The 27,573-nt window shown below is 37.4% G+C and overlaps 1 long non-coding RNA gene across 2 annotated transcripts in view; it reads right to left on the reverse strand.

The window, feature by feature from the left end:
• The window catches only part of LOC134550277 (uncharacterized), a 76,633-nt gene that overhangs the window by 5,558 nt on the left and 43,502 nt on the right, over positions 1–27,573 (reverse strand). Inside the window, exons 3-6 of one of the 2 annotated variants that reach the window (XR_010080299.1) lie at positions 15,983–16,148; positions 14,621–14,685; positions 1,425–4,379; positions 234–432 (exon numbers count right to left, since the gene is read on the reverse strand). This is a non-coding gene — a long non-coding RNA (uncharacterized LOC134550277). The remainder of the gene's footprint in view (positions 1–233; positions 433–1,424; positions 4,380–14,620; positions 14,686–15,982; positions 16,149–27,573) is intronic. The other variant, XR_010080300.1, reaches the window with a different exon arrangement.

Here is a 27,573-nt window from a genome sequence, read left to right on the forward strand (position 1 = left end):
ATGAATAAATATTTCTTGCAAAGAATATGAGTACGTGTGCCAGGAGAAATTTTCTCATTCCCTGTTTATAGTTCTGAGGAAGTGTTTTGTTTAAATAAGACAACAAGTGATCATACTTTCATGTTCTAAAAAAGTTATCAGATCTTGAAGTAAAAATGAGTCCTGTGAAAGGCCCTGTTTGAAATATTTTTTATGTGTCTCCAGGTGTACAGATGTGAGGTACCTTCTCCCACCTTATGCTCTGCAGGTTGCTCCCATCTCTCACGGGTTGTCTTGCTTTCTTTATAGTCCTTACTTTTCAAGGGCCGAGTTTAGAACCTTTTTCCCCTGTCCAAGGTCTGTTGCAATGTCTCCAGCTCCCTCTTTCCCTGGGAGCTAAGCTGGCAAAGCCCAGGGAGGGACAAGCTTGGATACACAAGAAGGAACAAGTACCTACCAGCAGAAGGTGGGGAAAGACAGGGAGAGAAATCATTTGGGAGTGCCTTAGGAAGATAGTTGCCCAATAATGAACCTTATCCCAATTATCTTTGTAATTATATGCTTGAGGTCAGCTCAAGTTAACTGAGTATGTGAATAAAACTTTTGCCACATTTTTAATAGTATTTGCATCTGTGACTGGGGGAACTGTGGAACATGGAAAGAGTTGAACTGGTAGGTGGTTACAAAGTTAAGTTCGATTTAGCTTTTTGCAGAATTCAGCCTGAATTTAGAACTGACTCATGGAGGCAGAGCATCAGTATTTAAGTTCTAATGTTTTGGTATTCATTACAACAAGTGTGGCACCATATATTTTCTTGTAAATATTTAAATTTGCTAGTTCTTGCACTGTTTAGTCAGATAAATTTTGCACTTGCATAAGCAAAATGGCTTAAGTTGACCCAAGTAACTTATCAATAGGTTCCAAGGTAGTATATTTTAAAGGTCATGTATCACCTGTTACTGATCATTATCAGTTCAGTTATTTTCTGAAATAACCTGAAACCAATGCCATATACCAGTGTCAAGAATTTCTTAATCTGCTCCTAGAACACTGGTAGATACATTTTTTTCAGAGATGAAAAAGTTTTGAAGTATTTTATTATTAACGAAACAGACTTAGTCTTAAGCCTGGATGATTACCTCATTTCAAAATGCAGACTAGAATTTACATGTATTATATATTTTGTTTTATGCATTATCATTGTCAACACAGCACATTCAAATCTAAGAAACTTCTATATTAATATTATATCATGGTCCTTCCAGAGACTTTGAATTTTAGGTTATATCAGCAGCCCAGTATCAAATTTCACTAGTATGCAATTATATTTACATAATAAACAAACTATTAATACACATTGGAAAGTGACAATAATCTGTTCTTATCCTTGTCGAGTTATTTGTGGTTAATGAGACCTAAATTAAAGAACAAATACAGCTCTCACCAGCACAGTTCCGAGTAATCCCATTGAGAATAAATTTGCATGATGACAGGCATTGATGTGAAACTGTAGAAAATAAGGATGAGCATTCATTCAGCAGAAATCATTTGCATACAAGTGTACTGGGAAAACACAGGGATTTTTTTTCTTATGACAGAACAGGTTTTGCATAAGGACAAATATAAAATAATAGCAAAATGATACACATTTTCTGGAAAACTTACAATCTTGTCCAGCTTGACATCAGTAAATTAATGGTATAAATGGTAGACTATGTGTGGCAACTTAGCAGCATGTAGTCTGCTTTCTAATACTGAACTAACACATTTTATTCTGGTCAATTAATTCTCAATTTTGTTGACAAACTCAATAAAATGATCTGACTTATTGCTAAATTATCAAACAGGATCCTTCATCACAAATTTTCTGAGCTCTTCTGTATTTCTTCCTCCAGTTGTTGATCAGCCAAATGGAAAGCAAGGATTTCTCTCATCTACTGAAAAACTCTCTATGAATCACCTCTTTAAAAGAAAAAGTTATTCACTTAAAGCCCTCAAGCCATGGTTATACGTAAGGAAAGAGAAAGATTCGGAGGTGCTCTGTACTTTTGCATACAGCTCATTGCTAAGAAAAAGGATTTAGGAGAAAGTGAAGAAAAGTGAGATAATGTTGAATTCAGAGGTTTTGTGCTTCCTGTTCCCAAAGCATCACTACTTCATATAGTGACATAAATTGTCCCTCTGATATATGATTATCCTGTACACCATAGTAAGATGAGTCAGTTTGGTTTCAGCAAATCTTGAACTTCTTTATGCTATGCTTCAAGGAAAGGAGAGGAATGCTTCAATTATATGATCATGACTTGACATTATTATTGTAACTATTATTCTGCTAAAGAAAACAATATGCTAAAAATTTATACAGTGACAATATTGCTGATGGATCCAAGTGTCTAAGCATTCTAGGACCCATGATTTCCTATGATGATGGTTAGTAAATACCTAACAGCTGGCTTTTTTTTCCTTGAGGGCAGAAGTTGTGTGTGTTTGCTAGTTTGCATGTGTGTGTCTGTATATTTTAAAAATTGCTATTTATTTTGACTTCCCATTCACTGATAAACAGCTATGTTTCCTTACCCCAGGCTCAGAGGAACACCTTAAAACCTCAGGAAAGGATGTTCAGACACACACTTGTCTGTGACTTCCGTTTTTGAGACTGCAGGAAAGTTGGTGTTTGTTTCCATTTTGTAAATGTAGCCTCTGAAGTGTAAGATGAGATGCCCAAAGGTTTGTGAGACATTCATGTGTTACGAATTTTGATGAAGGACCTACAAGTGACTCATGATCTTCTGCAGGTGCAGCCATAGGGCAGAGAGGGTACCCTAGAGAATCTCAGAACTCAAAACCCTCTCTTGGTAATGATATCTAAACTCATATTCAGTCAGTGGAGTTTAGTTGATACAGTGGCATCCATAGAGCCATTTGAAGTACTCTTCAGTAAATGCAAATTTAGTGAACTGATGTTTAAATTAACTAAAGTAGGTTTCAATAGCTGTATCAATTTCATAAATTTCTATTGCCTATAAAGAAAGTCTAGACTCTAATGACACTGTAAAGTCTGTAAAGTAGGCATAAATATTTAAGCACCTTGATCTGTAAGCTGAATCCTGTATGACAGTCTCCACAAATGTTTGAGTGCCTTGTGCCTCCTGTGTCTTATCTGAAACCCCCAGGTAAACTTGCTGGACCGGCAGGGACATCTTATAGAGTCATTGGCTGTCTCTGCAGGTGAATGAATTAGACCCAGATGTCTTAGGTGAGGTACATCTCTACCTGACCATCTAAAATTTATCAGAATTATTTACTTGGGACTTATTCTCATACTTTGGTATTAATGAAGAATTAGAGTCATTTTAATAAATTAAATTTTGTGCAATAAAATCAAGTAGTATGTAACCAGTAAGAAAAAGGCAGACTAAAACTTCCAGGATGTGATAAAACCCATTAAACTACAATTCTAATTTTGAATGCATCTTTTAGTAGCTGATTTTCCAAATAGAAGTAACTGACATAATTGAGATATGAATAAATCAATGATAAGTGCTTAGCACCTAGCTTTATGTTCTAAATAAAAGCATTGTAAAGAGGCTGTCATTCCTCCTCATGTCCATCAAGATAGTTATTTTGATGTAAATTTCAGAAAGAGAAAATGAATGCAGTTTCTATCTTAAAGCAAAACCTTGTGGCTCTGGGATATGCTAGGGATATAACTGATTTATCTCAAATTCATAAATCATGTTTGTGTTGATTATGCATATCCAGTTCTTCAAAAAAACACTTTAAAGCACTGTGCTCAGATAGTTTCTTGTTATTTAAAAAGTACTTCACAAGCAGGACTTTGCTCCAGTCCCCAACTAGCCCCAGCTATGACAAGAACAGTGATAAACTGCTGACATGCAACGCTAAAACCAAATCCAGAATACAGGTCTCTGCACCAAGTTCCACCTAATATGGCATAAAGACATAAGCTTAATTCTTCCTTTAATGAAATATAAGCCAAAATTTAGGCACTTAGTTGCTTATATCTCCTCAAGTGCTCTGCAGAAAGGGAATTCCCCCAGAGAGATTTGAAGAAAGGTCTTCACTGGGTGTGCAAGGACACGGAGGCATGATAAGCTCGATACAGGTTCCAAACTTACTTCCAGTAGTCTACATAAAATGCAGTATATAGTGCTTTATTTGTTACTATTTGCAGTAAATTTTGACCTAATGATCACTGCAAAGAGATGAAGAGCAGGTATGCACTTCCCTCCTCCGTGCCCCTTGGGAGTTATTGTCCAAATGACCCAAGACAAAAAGATGAAAGACTTTTTGAGTAACTTTACTCCACCAAACAGACAGATGAAGCTTTTGAAAATTTAGCTGTGAACACAGGCAGTCGAGGACATCATGATCCATACTGAAACATAGAATAAAGTGGTGTTAGAAAAGTCAGAGACATTTCATCACTCAGTCTTCTGATGAAAGTGCGTGTAACACATGCATGTTTAGAGACTTGTATTTTCAATGACATCTGTTCTGTTTAACACTCCTGTCTCCATGCATGGTCCACAGATGGACTGGCACAAAACTAATCATGACCTCCCATAGACAATTTATTTTTGATATATTATTATGATATATAGGGAAGGTACACACATTTCTGGAAAACATCAATTGCTACAAAAAAGGTGATTTTACATGTCTCAGATGACTCTCTCCCTGTCAATCTACAACAAGGAGGAAGACTAGCATGATTTTGGTAGATGTGGTGGAAAAAAAGGCAGCCAAACTCTTGGACTAGGATTCATAAGAACAGGAAGCCTGGCTTTGACACAGGCAGGCTTCCTGGTAGATTTTGGCTGTGATGTCCATCAAGTTTTAGGGCTGTATCAGCAGAATGTTGTAACAGGTCTTGCACAACAAAGTTGCAAGGAACAACATCATGAGATTATTGAAGTCTGAAGAGACATATGGAAAACAGTCTTGTCCTCTCTTTCCCTGCTACACATTAACAAGTTGGGATTTATACATCGTGTGTGCAGCAGCCAACCCTTGTGGTACCCAACATAAGGCTCAAATCATTAGTATGTGTTCAGTGATCATATGCTTTTGTGATAACTGATGAAGGAACTACTTCTATGAAGAAAATGCATAATCTTTTAGCACTAGAGGAACGTTTTCTGTACTATTAAATTCTGTGGACCAGAACCCTGTTTTCCAGGCTTTTATCCTGATGAAAAAACACAGTTCATGGTGTAATGTCTTACCTCACTCACCTTCAAAATTGTTGTGAATGGTCCCTGGTGTGTGCAAAATCTACTGCTGTTCCTATGAATTATTGTGAATTAATATGAAACACGAAACACTAACAAGCAGGGCTCCTAGCAACTTAGTGCCCTGGTCCTTAAGCTACCTTCAGATTTGGTGGACTGTGAAAAAAAAATTGAACTTAAAAAAACACTACTTGCATCACAAGAAAGGAAAATATAAAATAAGCATATTTTCAGAAATTCCTCCAAAAGCATTTTGACACAATTTTCTTTCCCCGGAAATGTCAAATCTCACATTTCCAGTGGATGTCTTGGGCTTTGCCCATTAGAGGGAAGAGTCATCTTGGAAATGTCAGGTATGTCAAGGGAAGTGTTCTTGTTCAGAATAACTGGTAATAATTAATTCATGGCAGGACTTGGTTTATGGACAGAGCTTTTCAACAGTCATTTTATACATCTTATTGATTCCTCCACTTTACTTAAAAACAAATTACTGCAATTTGCTTTTACCTGTAAAATTTTGCATGTAAAATTTTTTCCTTCATCAAAATAAATTTGGGAGCTGAGGGGAAGAAACCAAACCTTGCTTTATTCATTTTTTCTTAAACAAGAAAAATCTCACAGAAGTTATTTTAGTTTAATTCAACCCATTGTTTGCAAAATTTTTTGATAAGTAGAGTCTTTTGTCTAATTACATTTACTGACCACAGCTTTTAATTAACAAAGGAGTGAAAGTGAGTTTTTGAGTGCTCTCCCTTCAGAAAGTTAATTTTTTTCTTGGTGTCTTCTTTTTCTTTACCTCTGTCTCTCCCTCTGGCTGTGAGTCCATACCACATCATTGCTGGTTTTATGCCAAACACAGATGCTTGGGGCTGTGGCTGCCTGATTCTTTGCTCCAGCATGACTTCACTGGCTCTGTGCAGTTGGTGGGATGCACTAACTCTTAGGCACACCTAGTTGCATTGAGTATTTGCATTGCTCAGCATTTTCCAAGCCATTTGATTTGAAACAGTAAATATTAAACAATGCTCTTGGAATTTGTCCAATAAATTTCCAATGAGATACTTTGAGTGCTTTTAACAGGATTGCTGTAACATACAGAGTACAAAGTGTAAAGTATATGACATTTTGAAACCCATCATGTTTTTGAGGATAGCATATATTTATGTATGTGTGTGTGTGTATCATCAACAAGCTAAAAATAATATTCAGAGTTTTTTTAACAGGATATGGTAGGTTATCAATTTCCAAGTTGTTTGCTTTTTTTTTTCAGTACTTTCTTACAAAAAATTCACAACATTTTTTCTCGATATTTTCATGATATTCACATATCAGACATTTCAGTCAACTCCAGTTTATAAATATCCATCAGCAAAATTTTTATGAAGCCATGAACCTGGATACCAAAAACACACTTGGTACTTGATACGAAAAAATCATGGAACAGAAACAGCTTAGTAACTTCTGGAGGACAGACTGAGAGCACAGTGCAATGTGAAACCTGACACAGGTTGTGTTACCAGGTGCTTCCACAAGCAAGATAAAGTGTTACTCCTCCAGTAACTAAACTTCGAGGAAACTTCTCCACTTGCCATAAAAGACCCATCAGGCTGGATATTTCGCACACAAAGGTGTTAAAAATCTTTTCAAAACTACTATGTGTACTTAGTACATTGACATGGAAGATAGTGTCAGTGCACCTCAGATACCTGAATACTTTGTCTTAAAAGCCAAAGATGTATTTTAGAGATACATGATAATTATGAAACTGTTCTAAAACTTGTAGACTATCGCTTTTCTTCCAGAAAAGAACAACATAACTATTTGTCTCGGATGACATTCACCCTGTGTTCCAGCCAAAATCATTACAGTTTAGAGGACTAAACAAATACTTCTTCAAAACATCTCACTGTATAATAATGTCTGCCAAGGCACATATACTATGCAGAAATAAATTCTCTTTCCTTAACAGTCATGGTGTGCAGTTCCAAGGGTAAATCATGACTCCTGAAATACATTTTCCCCAGTAGTCTGGTTTCTGTTGCCATATTTTAGCATTTTGGTTCAGTTTTGTAGAATTAAATATATAATTGTTTTTAGGAACAAAAGGTAGCACTTTACTTTTGCTACCATGATTAGCATTAGATTTTGGTTCTCTTTTCTTACTTGCCAGCAACACAAAGCAACACAGACCCTGGCGTTCAACATTTTCTTTGCCTATTGTATAATGAATATTTTCCATCCATTTAACCCTGGGACTGGAGTCTGGTGGTACCTTTGAATTTACTGCAAATAGAGTGAGGAATATTGCAGTAATCCATGCAGTTTTACAAAATTTGACCTCTGTCAGAGTGCAGTTTCTCCATAAATAGCACATTGCTCTGGTTCTCTCTCTGGCTATTCTGATGGGGATGAAATCATTCCCGATTCCTGGTTTTGCATGAGCAAATGCTTACACATTGGTATAATCCACATTCTATTACCTCATCACAATGCCATCTGACCATCTCACATTCACTGATGAGCTCTATCAACACAATAGTTCTGTTTCTAAAGATGAGACGTTGACATACAATGAAAGATTAGTCCAAGGCCATGTTGGGAATGTGTCTGCATTGCACACTGCAGGACAGAATGGGAGCACTCAGGGTTGTCTTATCATTCTCAGCAGCATAAGTGTTCAGCACCATTTGCTTCTGGCCCTATTTGTGTTGTTTTAGATACAGAAGTACTTTGGCTGTCCTTGGGCTTTTCTGCAAATTTATGGATTTATTCAGAAATTGCTGCTGCAGAAAAACTACTACTTAATAAACCTTTTTGGACTCAATTCTGCAGCAAAAGAAGCTAATTAACTTCAAAAACTGCTAAAATTAGCTTTTAAATCCAGTTTGTTTTGCAAGTGCATTTAAATTGCATTTATTTATTTATTTATTTAATGCTTGAAAAGAATGCACAAAGGCAGGCAAGAAAATAAGTAAATTTCAACAAAAGGAGAAAACATCTGAAAATTATCAAAGGTCTGAGGTCTCATCTCTTTTTGAATTATATTTACAGCACATGCTTTAAAGGTGTACATCCCATCAATGCATGAATTAATTATGATGTAGGGTCTGAACACTGGTAAATGCTAACAGCCCAAGGCTATACACACCTCTGCTTGTACTAGAACTTCAGATTTCTGGGTAGAAATAATAATATGTTAATGGGAGCTTCAGGACACACAGAACCAAAGTCTTGAGAAAAGTGGACATCTAGTTTTACACTACAGGAAAATTTATGGGACAAATGTGAATACTCATTGGAGGTTCAGATGATCAGATGTTTTCTTTCCGCCTTTTGATGACCTGAACAGGGACATTCAGTCTTTTCAGAATTTTTACCACTTTCCATACGTGTCAGATGTTTCTTCTATATCTGATTAAAAACACATCCATTCAATCACAGACATTTTTCAGAATGCAATACCTGGAATTCCACTGCAGAAGAGACAGCATTCTTTTATGAATTTGATTCTGTGTTACCTGACACTTATAGATGCCCTTTGACACATCAATTTGAACACAATTTGCAAAACCAAGCACTAATTTCAAAAGTTAAAATTCACAACTTTCAGAATTTAAAATTTTGGTGCTTACTGTTACACTCTAGAAAGATATTTCTAAATAGAAAAATATTTCTAAACAGTTGAAGGGTTATATGAAGGTGATATTTGGATAGTCTGAAATATTTAGCATTTTTTGTAATGTTTTGAGAGAAAAGGACCCTTTTCTCTGCTGTTATTTTCATGAAGATGCCATGTGCATGCTTGTTTGCGTATCATTGTGTGTAGTGAAAGTTGGTGTGTAGTGAAAATAACACAGCTGCTGTAAATAGCACAGCTCCACTGACTTCAGGATATACAATCTGTGGATCATTCCATAATATCCACAGTCTACATCTACAACTCTGCAGTTGTAAGTTTGAAATCAGGACAGATACTGAAGTTCTTTACAATTTTTGTATGAAAGGATTGGTAACATTTTTGCCTCTCCACATTGAACCCGGATGCTAAATAAACTCATTAAGGCGATTAAAGGAAAAAAAAAAACAAAAAACGGTGTCACCTTGTAATCAAGTTGTTTATCTTCTATCTGCTTCAGTGGAAAGAAATGTGTACATTAGCTGTGTATGAATTTATGCATATTATATAAATATACACATATTAAAGGCAGCATCTCCTTTCCTCATTAACACTTATATGTTTTGGCAGGCACTACAAAACAAACAGGTGGTCTGTTATGAACTGATAGAGTTGTCAAAATCTGAAGAGCTGAGGGAATTCAGACTGAATTTGCATTCAGCCAAACTTAGCATAATTGTTATTGGCACTTATTGCAATGAAACCTGTCAGGGGTGGAAAGAAAGATTTGTCACTGTGTCTGGCCAAATGCAGGAGGGAAGAGAACAGAAACGTTTCTAACATATTTGTATTTCAAGTTATTTCCAGTGGAAAGCCACTCTTCTTATTGTTTCATGTTTGTTTGTAAGGCTATGAATTTTAACAGAGCCTAGCCAGTTATATTGCAATGATGTATGGACACCTGATGGGAAACTACAACTACCAGTCACCACATGTTTTGTCTGGATGCTCTCTCTAGCTCTGTATCCTCCTAATATTAAATCCCAGATGCTTCAAGGAAAGATGTGTTGCCTGAATGTGTTTATTAGAATGGTTCTGTGCACAGGGAGAAAATTCCTTCCTTATTCCAGTAGTTCAAGCTGTACCCCAAAACATCCAGGTAAGTAGTATCAGTAACAGTCCAACTTCAATCACTTTTTTCCTGTTTTTCCTTATGATGTGGTGGGTTTTTTTTCTGAATAAGTTTTGAAATTTCAGAGGGAAATACTAGTCTTCATGGTAACTTATCTCAGACTTCATGTGTTAATTGCATTGTGAGTAAAATGATTACTCCTTTCATAATACTTCTCAAAAGCACACTCCTCCTCGAGACATCACACCACAGTTCAGAGTGTGCCACCTACTAACATCACAGGCAGCAGTGTATTACAGAGAGTCTGTGCACAGCCTCATTCATACCAGTGAAAATGAGGGGACAGAATGGAGTCAGTACTTGGAAAAGATTGATTTACATCTTCTCAGCATGAGAATTTATGTATTATCTCAACCAATAGCCTGGGAAGAACAAAAAATCTGAGATTTTAGACTGGATGTTACATATCTCCTTTCTTTAGCAGTGATCAAGCCTCAGTATTGAAACTGAGACCTACATTTAATTTTCCTAGAAATCACCATTCCAACACTCTTGAGAGCTGACATGTGGGGACATTTTGAACATATTCCTTCATGTGTCATACTACCACAGATTTATCCACAAAGAGTACATTTTTTTTACCCTTTCCATAAATTAACATGTTCTTATTCACAGAATATCAGGATCATGGTGGAAGCCTGACTTTCCTTTCTATACACTGCAGAGATTTGTCACGAAATTAAGAGCTGCATATTTTAACTTTGGACTGCATACTGACATTTTTCAACATATGTTTATGTCTAGCATATCCAGCGTTAGTCTGCAAAACAACATGATGGGTGCTAAATTGCCAAGAACTCCTCTTTTAACTACATGTGTATACATGCAACTCTCATATTCATATGAAGGAAGAACTCCACTCAAGCCAGTGGGTTTCATTAGGAAACCAAGACCTGCATCTAAGATAATTCATGATTTTGGTTAAAATTTCATTTAGCCATACACCACCAAAGCAAAGGGTTTCAATCTTTGTGCATATGATCATTCATTCACAGGGACAGGCCTTGCAACTAATTTCCTGACAGATTTCACAACAATAAAAAATAAAATAAATTTTCTTAAATAGACTCATAAATACTGTTACGTAGATGGTTTCACACAATCTTATCAGCTTACTAGAATACTAATTTATTAGTACATTGGAAAAAAACACTACAAATTTTAAGAAAAGAATATTTGCAGATACTGCACTATTAAACATTTCATTTCACTGAGTCTGTTTTTTTGTTATCACCTTTCTTTTTATTCTTTCCTTAAAAAGTCAGAAGAAAAAATCAAAATACGACGTGGTTGGTGTCGGACTTTTAAAAGAAATGAGAAGGGTAGAGCTGGTAAAACCAGTAGTACAAAATGCTAGAAAAAAATACTGTATTTTGTTTATAGAAAACTTATGCTTGGAGATGCTTGAAAGTGGCAACCCTTCAAGGGAGAAAAACAAACAAACTAGAAAACCTCTGTAGTTTACATAAAGTACTTCCAGGTTACATTTGTTGCTTTCTGGTTTGGCTAGCCTCTCTTGTAGGTAATGATACAAGTGAATCTGGTGACTAATGTTTTTTTCTAGTTTCTAGCCAGCCAAGAGCTTTCCCAGACTTTGTTGCTGTCCATCTCCTCCTGACAGACACATCAAAGATGGGGGAGAAGCAAAGAAGAAGAGAAAGAGGTCAAATGATGAGGGGCTTAGTTTGTAGGGGATTGCAGTTTACAGTCTATCCTTTTAGGAGTTAAAGCACAGCCTGAAGTGCCTTTGACCTTTCACTGATGATTGTGTGATCAGGGAAGTGTTCCACACAACAGCAGTCCTTGCAGAGGTGCTCTGCTCTTTGTAACACAGCTCAGAAACACACTCACACTGCCAACCCTGTTCCTCTGAAACCTGCTGGAGACAGAACAGTTAGTGTTCACAAATACACTGGCTGGTTTATGAAATACTGTATGCAACTGTAAGCTGTAATTTTGTTCTAACTTGGGCAATGTACACAAGGTAGCAATCTCTGGTACAGCCTTATGCAATGAAATATGAGGAATTGTGAAAAGGAAAAGTTCTTCATGTAAAAAATATGTATATATAATTCCAAGGTATGATCATCAACAAGGGCACTCTCGGGCCTCAGCTGAACTGCAGAGTAGCATGTCTTGTTTTTTATCAAAAAGGAAACCTGTACTCCTGGGGGTCAAAAGCCCATTTGTTAACCAAATGCCAGTTACACAGAAACACATGGGGAAAAGAAATTCTGATGAACTGGAAAGAAACTGGAAAATACGCATCATTGTGTTGAATCCCAGTGAGTTAAAGAGCTAGAAGATGGATTCTGGTTGGCATGGTTTTTCTCAAAGTTTACCTAAAATTCAGTATAAGTCTCCAAACCCAGCTATCTAGTCACTGAGGTACTGGGGTTACCTGCCTTGGCTTTGCATTTGAGGTCAGGGCTGTGCATTTAAAATGAACCTCTTAATCACCTGTGCCAAATTTTTGCTCACATTGTGAAAGGCACACTGATGAAAACAATATGGATTCTTTCAGATGAAACTATACATAAAGCCTCAGGAGTATGCCCATCACATTGCTGCCATTAAAGGGCATTTAGCAGCCAGGGCCAGGCAGCAGTCAAGCCAAAGTAAACCCCTGAAACATGTTTAACATAGTTGTGATGGCTTCAGCTACAGCTTTTCCCATACAGATCCAATGCACTGCACAAATTGCAAATGTTGACATAGGCTGAGTGAACTTCTCCTTTGTTTGAAGAAGTGTAGTGATAAAGGACTGCCTTTCACTCCTAACTCAAGGAAAAAAATTACAAAAAAATTTATAAATGGATGATTATTAAGTGGAGAGAGGCATTTCCTTGCACCTCAAGCTTAGAGACATCTTTGTAGCTGGAGGATTAAGATGCTCACTTCACTGTAGGTTAAGTTTAAGCAGCTGTGTTAGTGTCCTGAATTTTATGGTTCCCACTTTTAAGTAACCAGTTGACCACAGACATGACAGCAACAGCTACTTGAGTCAGCATTAGGAATGTCACAAAATGTTATTCACCTAAAACCTGGTATTTTAGCTAGCAGTTAGTACTTCTTAATAATAACAGCTGAACAAGGCGCACTTTAGCATGTTCAGATGGCACTCAAAGTTTCTTTTTTAAGATGAGACAGATCTTGGGACTTCATTTAAAGTGCTCAAAGAAATTAGCTGGCATGACTTGTGCTACCTTGTGTCTGCCAGAGGCTGAGTGTACATGTAAACAGTGACTATAAGTCAGCTGATACTCTCTTACCTTGTTTACTTGCTTGTCTGTCTGTATGTTTGCAGAGGTATTCAAATTAGATATCTGTGGTTGCAACGTTTTGCTGCCCAGTATCAGTGGTTTCTTTGTTGCAGGAGTCATTAGTGAAAAAAATGGCAGCTGGGACAAGAATCATAAAAGCTGAAGACTAACACAAGCCCTTGCATTTGCTACTGGATAAATACCCAGCAAATAACTGCATGGTTGAAGTGTAAGGAGCAGTGAGTCTGATTAGGACCCAAAGCCATGGTCCCATAAACACTCAGAGTTGGAGCAGGTAAATTTGATGTGCATCAATCCATGAAATAATCACCCAAAAGCCCTTTCCACAGAGGGAGGGTAATTTAAAACCAAGATAATTTTTCTCCACTTCATTTAAGGAGTTGAAGTGGAAAATCAGGTGAAAGACAAAATGGAATAGTCTTGTTTCCTCATGTGTCTGTCTCCTGAGAACCAGAGCAGGTACTAGATAGACAGCACAGAGGTTCACATTCAGTGAGGTCTCACTAGAATGGCAAGCTGGGGCAAAAATCCTTCTCTGGCCTGAAAACCCTCTCCAAGCTGGAATCCTCTAACTTGCTGACAGCATTGTGCTGATGCCATCTCACCAGAATTTGAAGAATCTGAGCACTGCTACCCTGGACACTTCTCCTAAGGCTGCCACATGACAAGTAAACACCCTGGAAACCCTGGGTATATCCCTAGCAGCAGCTACAAGTGGGACACTGATAAAAGTGAACGCTAGCAAATTGCAGTTTCTCTTCCTGCTGTTAAGAATTATTCTAGAACATGTACAGGCACCCCACGGAGCATTGCTGCCCTGTTAGATCACCTACTGCTCTGACAAAGATGATTTAGGGGTGATTCCAGACAGACAGAGGAAGGTTTATTTAGAGGTCAGACTGTGCTGTCAGCAAGAGAGGCCAGAACTGAAATTTGAAGGGCTGAATGTATGTTTAGGAATGCCATGCTTCTCTGACTTTATTATTTTGTAGACTTAGTTGTTGAAATTTATCATACAGAGACCAGAAAGTGAGCATCATATCAAATGATTGCAGAATCTTCCTTTATAATGTGATGGATTTTGCTCATTTTTGTATGCTGACTTTAAGAATCCAAACAAACCCTGACTTTTCTTCTTTATTTTCTTTTGTTGTGTGCTGTTTTTGAAGTCAGATACTCAAAATCAACATCAGTTATATAAAGATACACACAGGCACAAAAGGAAAAAAAAAAAAAAGAGAAAAGAACTAGGCAGTGGAGTCTGGAATGTCTTCAACCAAGCTATAAACTTACATTGTTAAGAGGAGCCAAACCACAGTCACTGCTGATTTAAGGGAACTCTTGTACTTAGTGATCATCTTCATGAAGCGGAATGCATGGAAAACAAACATTAAGGTTTATAAACAGAAAGTGAATAAATGGTGCCCAGTGTTGGTCAGCACAAATTCATTTATAGACTGCTCCTCTCAAACCATCTGCCATTAGAACAAAAAGGCAAGGAAGTACTTTGAAATTTCAACTTTTATTACAGAGTATGAAAATATCCCAGACAAGCTCAAATTGAACCCCCTTGTCTCGGTGTATATGTGTGCATACACATGTGCTTTGTTGTTGACATGTATTTTTATAGAGATGAGCTTCCTACAGACACTGGACTCCTCTCTTACACCAGCTATTTTGAGAACTAGAATAAACCAAGCAATTTTGCAGGCATCAATAGTCTGATCCTCACACAGAAGGTCACAATGAACCTCCAGTCATCTAAAGAGCACTGGAATTTTGCCAGGTGCATAAGAATGTGCCTGCCTTTAACAGTCCACTCTTGCTCTTGTGGATTCTCTTTAGTTCTGAAAGCAATTCCCAAAGAATTGTCTAAAAAACAATGAAAACAGCAATCACATTGGGTGACTGTGATCCTGGTAGGAGCATGGGTTTAGAAGGTGTCATTTAGTAGAGATAATATTTTTCACTGATTCTATATATTTTCCTATCTAGAATAGAATGGGATGTAATTCATTATCAATCCAGTCAAAAATGTATAATATTTCATAGTTCCTCTATTTTTAATGAACAATAGAGGGAAAAAAAGTGCACAAGTATTAAAGATATGATCAGGAAATGTATATTCCAAACCTGTTTGAATTTAGTTGAGCCTCCTGCAGCAGGCCTTCAATTAGACATGCTAAAGGAATGTCCATTGACTTCAGAATGGAGGTAGCCAAGCTTCCATTCCCAGTAGATTTGGCCAAACTATGAATCTTGGAAGAAGTTTTTAAATACATTTTTTAAATTACCCTTATAATTTTAAGTTTATAATTTGTGAATAATTAAAATGTGTTTTATTCCTCATATAATACCTGTATGCAGTTCAAACATTTAGAAGCAAGAATTGTCATGTCAATAATAACATGACATTAGGGTGGTAAAATGGTGTCCTAGAGAAGATTCTTTTTTAGAAAAATTTATTACTTAGCTGGTGGTCCTCAGTGTTTAATGGTGCAGGTTGTTCTGAATTTTCTGTTTGCAGCTAAACTGCTGCTTGGTTCCCTGCAAAGAATGGGCTGTGGAACCCAATGGATCTCACCAGAGTTCTCTTCCTGACCATGATACCAAATATCTACAGAAAACTGAGGCATGTAGAGGGATGGGACATACCCATATCTTCGTCCTGAAAGATGCTGTGACTTCACAGGGGTTATCACAGAGCCCTGGGCATCTGGATGAGCTGCACAGTCAAGCTGGGTTTAGGAAAGGCCAGTCTTGCAAGCTATGGATGTTTGGTGAGTTGAAATTTCCTTTTTACGGTGGCAGTCACTTCAGTCTGTAACAGAAACACAAGTGTTGCTTTCCCACAGAACCTGAAGTATGGAATAACACCACTGAAGTGGGGATTGTGCCCAGATAAAGAACATCTGCTAGATTCACCTGAAAAAAGTAGTCATTCTGAATTTGTGTTACTCTATCCATTGCTGAGTTAGAATTTGATAAAATAATAATAAAAAACCCCACCACATAGAACTCTGCCCTAATTTGTGCCTCCAGTGAGATCCAGTCTTTGTCTGGTAGGTAGAAAACCACAGGAATATTTGACTGCATATTTGTGATAGTTGCAGCCTATTAGGAAGACGCTGAAGGTTGCTGACTTGCTGGAACAGGTGAGATCCACCCTGCATAAAAGAGATATAACAGCAGCCACAGGGAGAGGAAGGAAGAGGAAGTCAGTATCTGGAACAGATCCTGTGGGAAAAAGCCTGTTGAGGCATCTTTCAGTACAGTCACAGTGTTATGAATTATTCTTCCTTCTGGTAAAAACAAATTCCAAACACCATGACTTATCTAACTGTAATGGGTGTCACAGTGGAGATTCACCCTATTCTTTTAATATGAACATATCCAGCTGGGAGTGGAGGAAGAAATATAAACCTAAAAGAAAAAAAAAAAAAAGAAAATACTCTGTTGGTAGTATTTCTACCATAGACTTAAGCTAGAAAATACTGCAAGATTTATAGAAAATATTGTTTTCATGAGATCTTTAGCATAATTTCCATGATTCTGAATTCTAATGCATTTGAATACTATTCCAAATCAGGTCTGCAAACCTAGTCAAATATCTCTGTAACTATAAGTCTGGTCAGAGTGCTACACCTGACCCTTACACCTGGCCCTTAAATACTGATTGCTACAAGTCAGTAATTGTATGTTACATGAAAGAAACAAATGGATAGTAGCCAAAATGATGAGTTGTTATATTCCTGTCCAGTAATTAGAAGCAGCCTAGGAAGATGTGGATTTTTCTGCAAAACCTGACACCAGCTCAGAACAGAAATTTGTTTCAGAAAGATTTCTGAAAACATTCTCCTTCAAATCAGATTTTCCCTCTTCCTTAGAAACTTTGCCACTTGTCCTGTAGTTATCTCACCACTAAAAATATCTGAGAAAAAACGGATTAACCTCTTTCCTCCTGTGATATTGTTCTGGAGCAACAATATGAAGTCTTAATAAACAATTGTTCTTGTTCTGATCATTGCCCGGAGTTAGTCAGAAGTCATGGAAAGAGGAGTTCAAGTTACTGGACTGTGAAATAGCTTGGTGAAAGGAATGTATGCATTTAAAAGCTGGCTCAATAAATACCTCCTAGGGTGGGAAAGAAAATCAAATTAAGATCCATTAATCTGTCCCAGGGCAGAAGATAGCACTATCCCAAATCCTAAATTACTTCTGGCAAGCCATCAGAACAAGAATCCAATCTGTGTAGAAACTGCTAGATAGTCTGGGGACTTCCAAAAGGCATTTGGCCCCCAAAAATACATCCATTATACATCTGGTGTGACAGGAGCATTGAATTACAGTAGTCCAAACCAAACCATACAGAAAATCTCATAATTTTTTCACTGTTTTTTAGGTAAGTTTTCAGATAAAACCCAGAGTTCTGTCTTAGGGCACACAGATTTTTATGCAGTACCTAGGTGTGGTCTGTTCTTAAACATTATGGTTATTTTACTCTACTGTAAATAGCAACAGACACAAGTGTTTACAAATGAGACTTTGTTCCCATATCCCTGTCCGTGCCTTGCCAGCTTCCTGGAGGGAAACTCAGTGATGCAGAACTTTATTCACTGGAAACTTTATGTGTTTATTTGCAAACAAAACCTTTGCATGTGATCTGAAGCCTATGATTTGCCTACAGTATGTTGTCATCCCAACTGTGTTTGTTAACACCAGACTGAACAAATTGGAGGGAGTACAAATGTCAAAAGCTCAATTGCAGATTGAAAACCTGGGTGTGGCTAAAGAGTTCACTATTGTTTGTCAACAGAGTCACATATTATAGCTTGGCATCCTTTGTGCCTATACAGCAAATGAAGATGGAAAGTAAATAGTAGTAACTTTTCTTATACACAGTGGGCTTACAGTCATTGTAGGGCTAATCACTGCTTTATTTTCCTCTGTAATAAGAGAAGCTTTTGAAATAGCTTTTCTGATTTATTTGAATGCATGTTTTCCACCAATTATAATTTATATGGTGGGCTCACTCCTTTTTAAGGATTTAAGATTTTCTTCTCTTTCATCCTGTGAAAAACTGGCAGCATCACATTGCCTGAAGTGTCTTATGGATAAAAGCATTAGTTGGCTAAGCCACTTTACCTACCTGCTTCTTTTGTTTAATTCTTATAAATGTCACCCTTCCCTCAAAGTCCATGTTTAATCCAGATCATGCATTTTACAAGTGCTGTTTTTCAGCAATCACGTGCTGTTGCCATTCTGTACTAACATGAACTCTCCTACCGAGCAGTTCAGAAGATCCTTTCTTGCAAATAAACAGCCATGGAAAAGGACTGTCAAAAACAGAGCTCACTTTTTTGTGGAAAAAACCACGTAAAGGACATTGATCCCATTCTGGCATGGAGATCTTGTAGCATAACTCTTATCAACCTTGCTCCTCTTGCTGGCATGGACAAATCACTGGTGATCAAGGATACATACCATCATCTTCACAGTACCTTAGTGTTCCTGGCAACTGTCTAACTGAGAGCCATTTACTGCTGTGAAAACTTCTGTCAGTCAGGTTCTAATTCAGGGTCAGTAGACTGGATCCAGGCACTGATGATGCTCCCACACGGATTGCAGGTAGGACACTTAACTCTGGTTAACACCTAACAAGGGCTCCAGATTTCTCTGTTGAAGGACCTCATCAACCTGCCAACAGAAGATGTTGACTACAGCTGGATTTCAGACAGGATCTGTGAAGGAAGGAGTTTAACCCACAGATGGAAATACAGCTGTGTCAAGGGAACAGCCTAAAAACCTTTTCCCAGTTACTTAGCTGTTGTAAGAAAATCTATGCAGCACACCACTGCACTAACAAAACCATGCTGCTCCTGGGATCCTCTGCAGAGCGCTGTATTGTGTCATAAAGATGAGGCAGCTACTTTAAAGCAGCTCAGGTACCTCTCATGAGCTTATTCCTTCTGAGACATAGAGATTCCCATGCTGCAGACACAGTGGATGATCCATGCCACAGTGGGATTTCTGAAGTAAGCAGATAAAGTCATTTAGAACTCTGCAGTAAAGGAAACTCCTCAAAATGATCTTTGAAGTCTGAAATGTGTCAAAAGCTTCTGCTCAGTTGCACATATATATGCTGTGATTTGGGAAACACCTTGTTTCTCTTACTATATTTAGTCCAAAAGTGGTAGTGATAAATTAAATATCAGGACGTCACATGTTCTGTGGACTTTGAATTTTCTTCCCTTAACAATCTTTTGCTGAAGCATCATACTGCAGTATAGAAAACTGTATCTAACCATTTTACCAGAGAAAATAGGAAGAAAGGATGAACCTAAGAGAAACCTGTCTCCCCAAACCTCCTGATCTGTAACATCCCAGGTATCAGATTTAACCTAACTAATCCTAACTAGAGGAATGAATTTGACAGATGAGTTCCACAAGAAATGTTTCTATGTGAGTTACTGTATTACTTAAACTCACATGTTGCATTGCTTCAGTGGAGAATAGAGAGCATTGACTTCCTTCTTTGTTCATATAGTAAGGCAAAGGTTTTGATTTTATCTTTAGACACAGCTGAGTCATAAAGGATAATTTTAGAAGTCTTCAGAAAAAAAATAAGGATAAATACAAAGAAAAAAATCTGGAAAACCAGGAATGTACTATCACCTGTATCTTAGGAAAAGATTCTCCTTCTGCAGATAGCCAAAAGAAAAGGGACTCCAAAGGTGTCACCCCACCACCCCACCAGGAATAACAAAGGAATACAGGACAGCCCTTTTGAACTTGAAAGCCTGTTTCACCATTCTGTCCTTGGAACTTTTACCGTATTATGCTTAATCTACATCTTCAGTATTCCCTTCAAGTTATTTCTACTAATATGCTTTTGTATTATTCCTGTTTCTTGCTCTTTGTTTCCTGATCACCCTTTTTCTCCCACCTTCTTCATTAAGTTTTCTACTGATAGAAGGATTTTTAGGCCTTGCAGCCTGGAAGAAGTTCCTGAGGGCTTGAAAAGATCCCCCTGCAAGTATGCTAGTCAACGAAACTATAGAGACACACATGTGAAGAAGTGCTAGATCCTCTTTTATCCTCTTAGCCAAGAAGTAATTTTGTATAGGTCAGTTAAATCCTTTAGTAAATTATTGCTATGCTACATTTCTAAATAAAAGTAAATTTCATCCTGTATATTCTGACATATATCCTTCTTTCAGGACCTACTTTTATCTAGAATTCTTATTTTAAAGCAATTATAATTTCAAGCCTCAATATACATTTCTTATAAACTTATTATTCTTAGCATTTTCAGAATGAAAAATATATCTGTTTCCACTTCTGTACTTGCCTGCATTTCAGATTCAGATCAAATCAAAGGCAAGTCTAAGAATGGACTGAGAAACATCTACATGTGGTTTTTGTTTGGATGAAATATGTAAGAAATTCTCATGAAGTCTATGTTTGCTTCCACTGCTAGAGCCACTGAGCAAAATAATAGAAGGGAGACAAATGGGTGCATAGTTTTTATTTTTTCAGTTTATATATCTACTTACATTAAAGCTAGAGATATAACTAAATACTGCTATAAGCATTTGACAGGTTTGGATAAAGCTGTAGTCTGAAGAAGAAACTCCTGCATTAATAGAGATCTAGCAAAGCAGGTAAGCCACTGACATCTTGTCAGCATTGGGCTACTGCAGCTGTCCAACAACAGCCTAAAGCCCTCAAAGCATGCAGAGGTTGTATCCAGAACACATAATTTTTGTTGTTATTGTTATTTTTTCTTATTTGCAATAGAGTACACATGAAGGGAAACTAAATGGTAAGCAGTAGTAAATAGATGCTGAGTTTAAGCTACCTAATCAGGAATGTGTCCGTGTTCCTTTGGGTAGGTTGTTGGTCAGACTCCTTTTCCACAAAAAAAAAGGTATGGTCATATGGGATATTGTGTGCTTGTTCCTGTGCATGGGCTTCATGCAGTGGATACTGGAAATTACAATCTACTCTAATAGTTCCTGCTTTTCAATCATTAAATCTCTAATTAACTTACTTGATGAAAGTCATTACAGCCTAATTGGGACTTCTCAGTTTCTTTGCTGCTTTTAACTTTTTTTTTCATGTCATTGAGTTTCCTTGTTGAATTACTTTTAGTAATGCGCCCTGTGAATAATGATGATATGCTCAGGCCATTGTAGATGGGATATTTTTTTCAGAGAACTCTGATGACACCAAATGTCACATAGATTTGTCTTTTGATCTGCTACAACACAAATGGTGTCAACAGGACCCCACCTGCACAAGCAGAAAAGCAAGAACTATATCCTGAACTCTTATTCAATTGACTGAAGTTGATTACAGACTTATGGTTTTAATATTGGTGAGTAAAGGATTAAAAAGACCTATTTTTTTTTGGTACATGTTGAACATTCACCAAAATTTAAGTCTAATGAAGAATAACTAACCTCTTCACAGTTTCAGTAGCCCATTTTCTTTTAACTCTGGATTCGGCAGTTTTAGCCCACAGAGGTGAAAGACATCGACAATGTAAAGGGAAACATAACTTTCAATTTGATTAAATGTTTATTATCTTATGTTTACTCTTGATGTATCAAAGCTAACTCCTCTTAGAAAGGTACATTTTTAACAAAATACTGCCACAAGTCAATGTCTGTTACACAAGAAAAAGCACCGTGAGAATGTGTTACAGAAGACAATTTTTGTAGAGATTAGTTTTACAGATAACAAACTCACCTGATGGAAAAGTAAATAAAAATAAAATAGTGTTGATGTATGAACTGTAATATTACTGACATATTAAAAAAATCTTTTAATTGAAAAATACACACTTCAGGTGACTAAAAGCATGCATTACTCTAGAGTAATTATTCATCTGGAACTCAATCTCTTTCTTATCTTTCTCTAATGCATCATATATCAACATGGAAATCTCTCTCACTTATTATTCTCATTTCTTCCTTAATAAGACCATCTTCCATTCTAAACCTAACATTTGAAGCAGTGGATAGAGGCGATTAAAGAGTGAAAATAATTACAGGAGGAGGAAAGGTTACTGCACATGCTACTAAACATAGAGAAACTATGGTAAGACATCCTTGCAACAATGCAGAGGTGAATGCATTTTGAAAACAGCCACCCAAATACTTCTCACTCTTTGACCCAGTTTAATTACCCTGAAAATGAGTACAGAATAAAAAATTTTGGTACTCAGTTTTGAAAGGCATTAATGAAAACCTATCTTCTCCCTTCCAATTGAAGTTCCATTTCCTGCCAGATGAACCATGAAGTGGTAACAGCTTGGGGCAACATTTTTGATATGAGAGCTCTCCTAGAAACAAGGCTTTGAGAGAGAGAACCAGAGACACCCAAAAAAGAGGAGTACACAATGGAATTGATATTATAAAGGACATATTTTGTTAGAAGATTTAAAAAAATATCTAAAAAGAGTTAATATATTACACAAATAAAGCTGATTGATTGCATTTGCAGTGTAGTTAAGCAATTTGAAGAGTGCCAGATCAGTATTCTTCTTCTATAATGGCCATGATAACTCATCATATTTGCTTTCCTACTTGTAATCATATTTTATTTTCTTTACCAGAATTCTACAAGTAATTGCTGGTGGCATATAGACTAAGTCACAGATGTTAGAACAAAAGACAAAACAAGTACACTGAATGTACATGTCACATTTATACCCAACAAAGGTTGTCAGCTGTTTCTTCCTTGCAGCTGCTTGAAGGTCTCACTGTCCTCTCCCACTGGAACAACTATCCATTGCACAGATTTAGAAGTTTGACTAAAGTTGTGGAAAATTAATTTTATTTATTGCCAATTAATAGCAGAGGTGGATAGTGTGAAAACAAAGACAAAAGCTAAACTACCTTTCACCATCCCCCTTTTGCTCAAGATCAACTTCAGTCCTTCATTCCCAACTCCTCTACCTTCTCCCCCTTGAGTGGTGCAGGACAGGTGGAGAATAATGGTTTGTGGTCACAGAATCATAGGATCATAGAGTGGTTTGGGTTGAAAGGGACCTTAAAGATCATCTAGGAATAACATTTCTGCCATGGGCATGGATACCTTACAGTAGATGAAGTTTCTTACTCCTATCACAGTGGAAAATTTCTTCCTAACAATTAATATAAACCTACCCTCTTTCAGTTTAAAACTATTACACCTTGTCCATGGGCAATCCCTAATAGTTGTTATGATGTGTTATGGTCAATCTATAACATTTCCTCTCTGCTGCTCCTTTCTTCTCACATGGGTCCTCTCCATGGACTGCAGTTCCTGCAGGGAATATCCTCCTGCTTAAATATGGAGTCCTCCACAGGAGGCAGGGAAATTTCACCAATTGCACATGGAGCACCTCTTCCCTCTCTTAATTTTCTGACCTTGGTGTTCCCAGGGCTGTTTCTCACATTTTTCCCTCTCACTCCCCTCCGCTGTGCAGAGGCTTGAACTTGTGTCCTTGATGGGGCACTCCCAGCCTCTCATCATAGAGGCTACCCCTGCACTCCCCACAAACAAAACTCTGCCATGAATATACAGTAAGAAACAATATTCACATTTAGGATAAACTCACTCAGTATTTAGCCTGAGGATTTGGAGAATAAACTCTTTAGAGTCCCTGTAGTGCTTGTCTTCCTCAGCAGCACAGAAGGGAATGCCAACAGGTATCAGGGAAAACTAGCCCTGTGTGGCATCAAGAGGTTATTTTATGTTTTATATATGTTATATATAAGTATATGATATCTTTTATTTTGTCTCCGAAAAAATCAACTGGAAAGATGCTCTGGGGAAAAAAACCAATGCAACTTAGTTCTTTGTGACTATTATATGGTGCCACATTTTAAACTTTACAAAGGGTAACAGTCACACACATAAGAAATAAGACTAACGGAGGAATGGAAAGAAACAATGAAAAGCTGTGTATCCTTCAGACTATTTGCCCATAAGGAGAGTCAGAGCTTGTTTCTTTATCAACTCATCTAGGACAGAGAAACACAGAATTGTTAAGGTAGGAAAAGACCTCCAAGATCATTGAGTCTAACCTCTGATGCACCACCATATCAACTAAATCACATGTGTACAGAAAAGAGCAGGTTTTGATATGATTCACATGTTTTATTAGACTACTTGAATTCTAGGGAGTTTCATTTTCTCTCACAGACTGTATTCAAAGACATGGTTGTCTAGACTGCATAAAAGACCACAAACTGTTTATGTGAACAGTGATGAAACTACTGCCTCATTCCTGCATGCGGCCTTCCCATTCTCCAGATGCCCTGACCAAGATCCTTCTGGGTGTTTGGGAAAGTACTCAGAGCTAACTTTTACCACCCATGAAGTCTCCATGGGCCTGAAATGGCAGAGGACAGGCAAAAAAAGGCAAACTATGTGCCATATTCCATCTGTCTTAGTCCAGTCTACAAATCGAGTAGAAGCAAACTGAGATCTGGACTAAAAGGTAAAGACCAAATTTTCTCCCCCTGAGATTAGAGGTACATCCAGCTGTCTGAGAATAAAACTTAAAAAGCAGTGTAAGTCCAGCTAGGAAACCATTTGAAGTCTGGTTTGGATGCTCTAGTAATGATGCAGACTGAAGAGATATCTTCCACAAACCATGTTGTTTACATGTCTGATGAACATCTGGCTGATATTTGGTGACTGTGAGGAACAACTCACATCAGAGGAGGAAAGCAACTGTGAGAATAATGTTTAAGGTGCATGGTTGCTTCATTTTTATATTTTCACCACTTGGTCAGATAACTGTAGCTCCAGTGGGGAAGTGGTTGTCATTCAGTCAAAAATAAGGTGGAACCACTGCATGACATGGGAAGGATTCAGACATCATTTACTTGAATGTTCTAATGAAAAGTGAGTATGAGGCATCAATTACCCAGTAACAGTTTTTGAAGAATCTGTATCAACTCTCTCTTTCCATTGTTCTAATTAATTGTGTACTTTCTTAGAATTAATGTATACAACTATCAAGTCACAGTGTATTTCAGTATATTTAGAAATGTATAAAAAGAGAATAAAGTCTTGAAGAACGCTTAAGAGATTAATATTTTCTTTCCTTCTTAATGCTCATGGAATATGCAATAAGGTTTATTGCAAAAAACAATCAAATCAATTCTTGTTGTTTAACACAAAGCATAATAGACTTCAATAAATAAACTAGATAAAATAATACAGCATTCAAAGTATGTGTTTGAGTTGAAATGCCAGAACTTTGTTCTTTAAAACTCAGAGAAAAAAAACTTCTCTTGGAACTGCTGGGCCCTCAATTTTCTGGCTTCTCTGACATTTACAAACTTTGTTTTGTGCCTCCATGTGGGAAAGCACTTAAGCACTTCATTTGCATTTAATTTTGGATCACTTTTAACCTGCAAAAGTCACCAAATCTAAAACAAATACAAGATAGGAGAGTACCTAAGTATTCTGTGGAAACCTGATCAGCATAATTCATACACTAAAAGGGGGAAAGCACAGAGAACCTGGACTTTCCCCTCTTTAGATCTTGACACCACAAGTGTTGGAGACCACTGGATGAAAATCTGCGCCACATGTGTGTCAGTCTCCACCTTACAAGCAGCATGGCTGTGTAACTCAATGATTGCAGCTGAGAACTGCTTTGAGAATTCTCCTTTCTCCAATACCCAAGAGTGTTTCCTTAAAGAAAAAAAGGAAGAAATGTCTCAAGAATTATTTTATATGGATTGTAAATATAAAAAGAGGATATTTTAACTGCTTTCTAAAGGAGAGCTAAATTATAGAAACAAGCCCATTGGATACCTAAATTAGAAAGATAATTTTGTTGCCAGCCTCTTTCTCCTCTATCATTTTCTGCCTCATTTATTCCAATTTTTATAGACACTGGAGTCTTGAGAAATCTTGAGAAATGCTCAGAGACAGAAATTTTTTCACCTATCCCCAAAAAGAAAAGTATCCTCCTTGTTTCTCCCTGTGTCATACTACACTCCCCACTCTCCAGGAAGACACTTGTCTTTTGAACTCAGCTGAGTGTGAGACCAGGTTGTCTATTAGGATGGAAGGATAAAATTCTTGGACATTTTTATCACAGAGTTCATGACTGGGTATTTAGTAAAGTTACAAAAACATCACTAGTGAAATGTGATGAGGAGGCTGGGGAAAGCATTCTCTGGAAAACACAATTATAGAGTCCAAAATCAGTGGTGAAATATGTATCACAGCACTTATTATAGAAATATGTACCCCAAAGTAAAACTAGAAAGACTTGAGAGATGGGAATTTCTTTTTACTTATTCTAGAAAATTGTAATGGCATTCTGGATTTCTGTTCTCTTCACATGTGGGTGTGAAAGGAGATGCAGATTTCTCCGGAACTCAGACTATTTATATTGATTGGAAAGCTCAGTCTCCAAACCACGTACACATGGTAGTGTTGTTCCTTACACCCCGAGCCTTTCTGCCAGTTATCCTGCAGACTCCCTGCTGGCCATCTCCTTGGCTGTGACTCATGGCATACAACTGCTCTCCACATCCTTCCCATCCAGCTTAGGGTGGTCACTGTCAGCAAGCTTTCTGTGCCTTCTCCAGGCAGGCTGTGAAGCCTGTTTTGAAGAATCAACCAAAAGAACATTGAAACACAATCGATTACTGCAACTGGCAATTAGTGACAGCACAAGGTCCAGAGTAAAGCTTCAGTTTCAGACAATTTCAAACCAATTGTACCTCCAAGGCCAAGAGTTCAGAAAGCAGCTGCACCCAAATTCACAGTTCACAATTAGGGAAAGAAGGAGGCTGTCCTCCTTCCTACCCCCTGTGAGCTTCTGCTTCTAACACGAAGCTCCCCTGATCACTCTTCAAACTCTAACTGAGTAACAGGCAAGGAGACATGAGCTGGCACCAGTGACCATGTACGAGTACAAGCTGGCTGAAAGGAAAGAATATGTGACTGAAAGCAGAGGCAGTAAAATGGAAGTGCAGTGGAGGATAAGGACAGAGTAAAAGGGTGGAGAATACAGGAGGTGAGGGCCTGCTGACTTTTAATACTCATGAAAACACAGGTATAGTATGATTCCTATAGTATATTTCACTGCATCTTAGGTATCTTAATTCCAGACCTGTGGCAGTTTTAGGCCACAGGTATGCTTTGATGCCAAAACATTTATCAATATTTGAAAGTATTTCCTTTATAACTTGTTTTGCACACAAAATCTAAATAGTGAATAG

Source organism: Prinia subflava, chromosome 4 (genome assembly GCF_021018805.1).
Source record: "Prinia subflava isolate CZ2003 ecotype Zambia chromosome 4, Cam_Psub_1.2, whole genome shotgun sequence".
Taxonomy (NCBI): domain Eukaryota; kingdom Metazoa; phylum Chordata; class Aves; order Passeriformes; family Cisticolidae; genus Prinia; species Prinia subflava.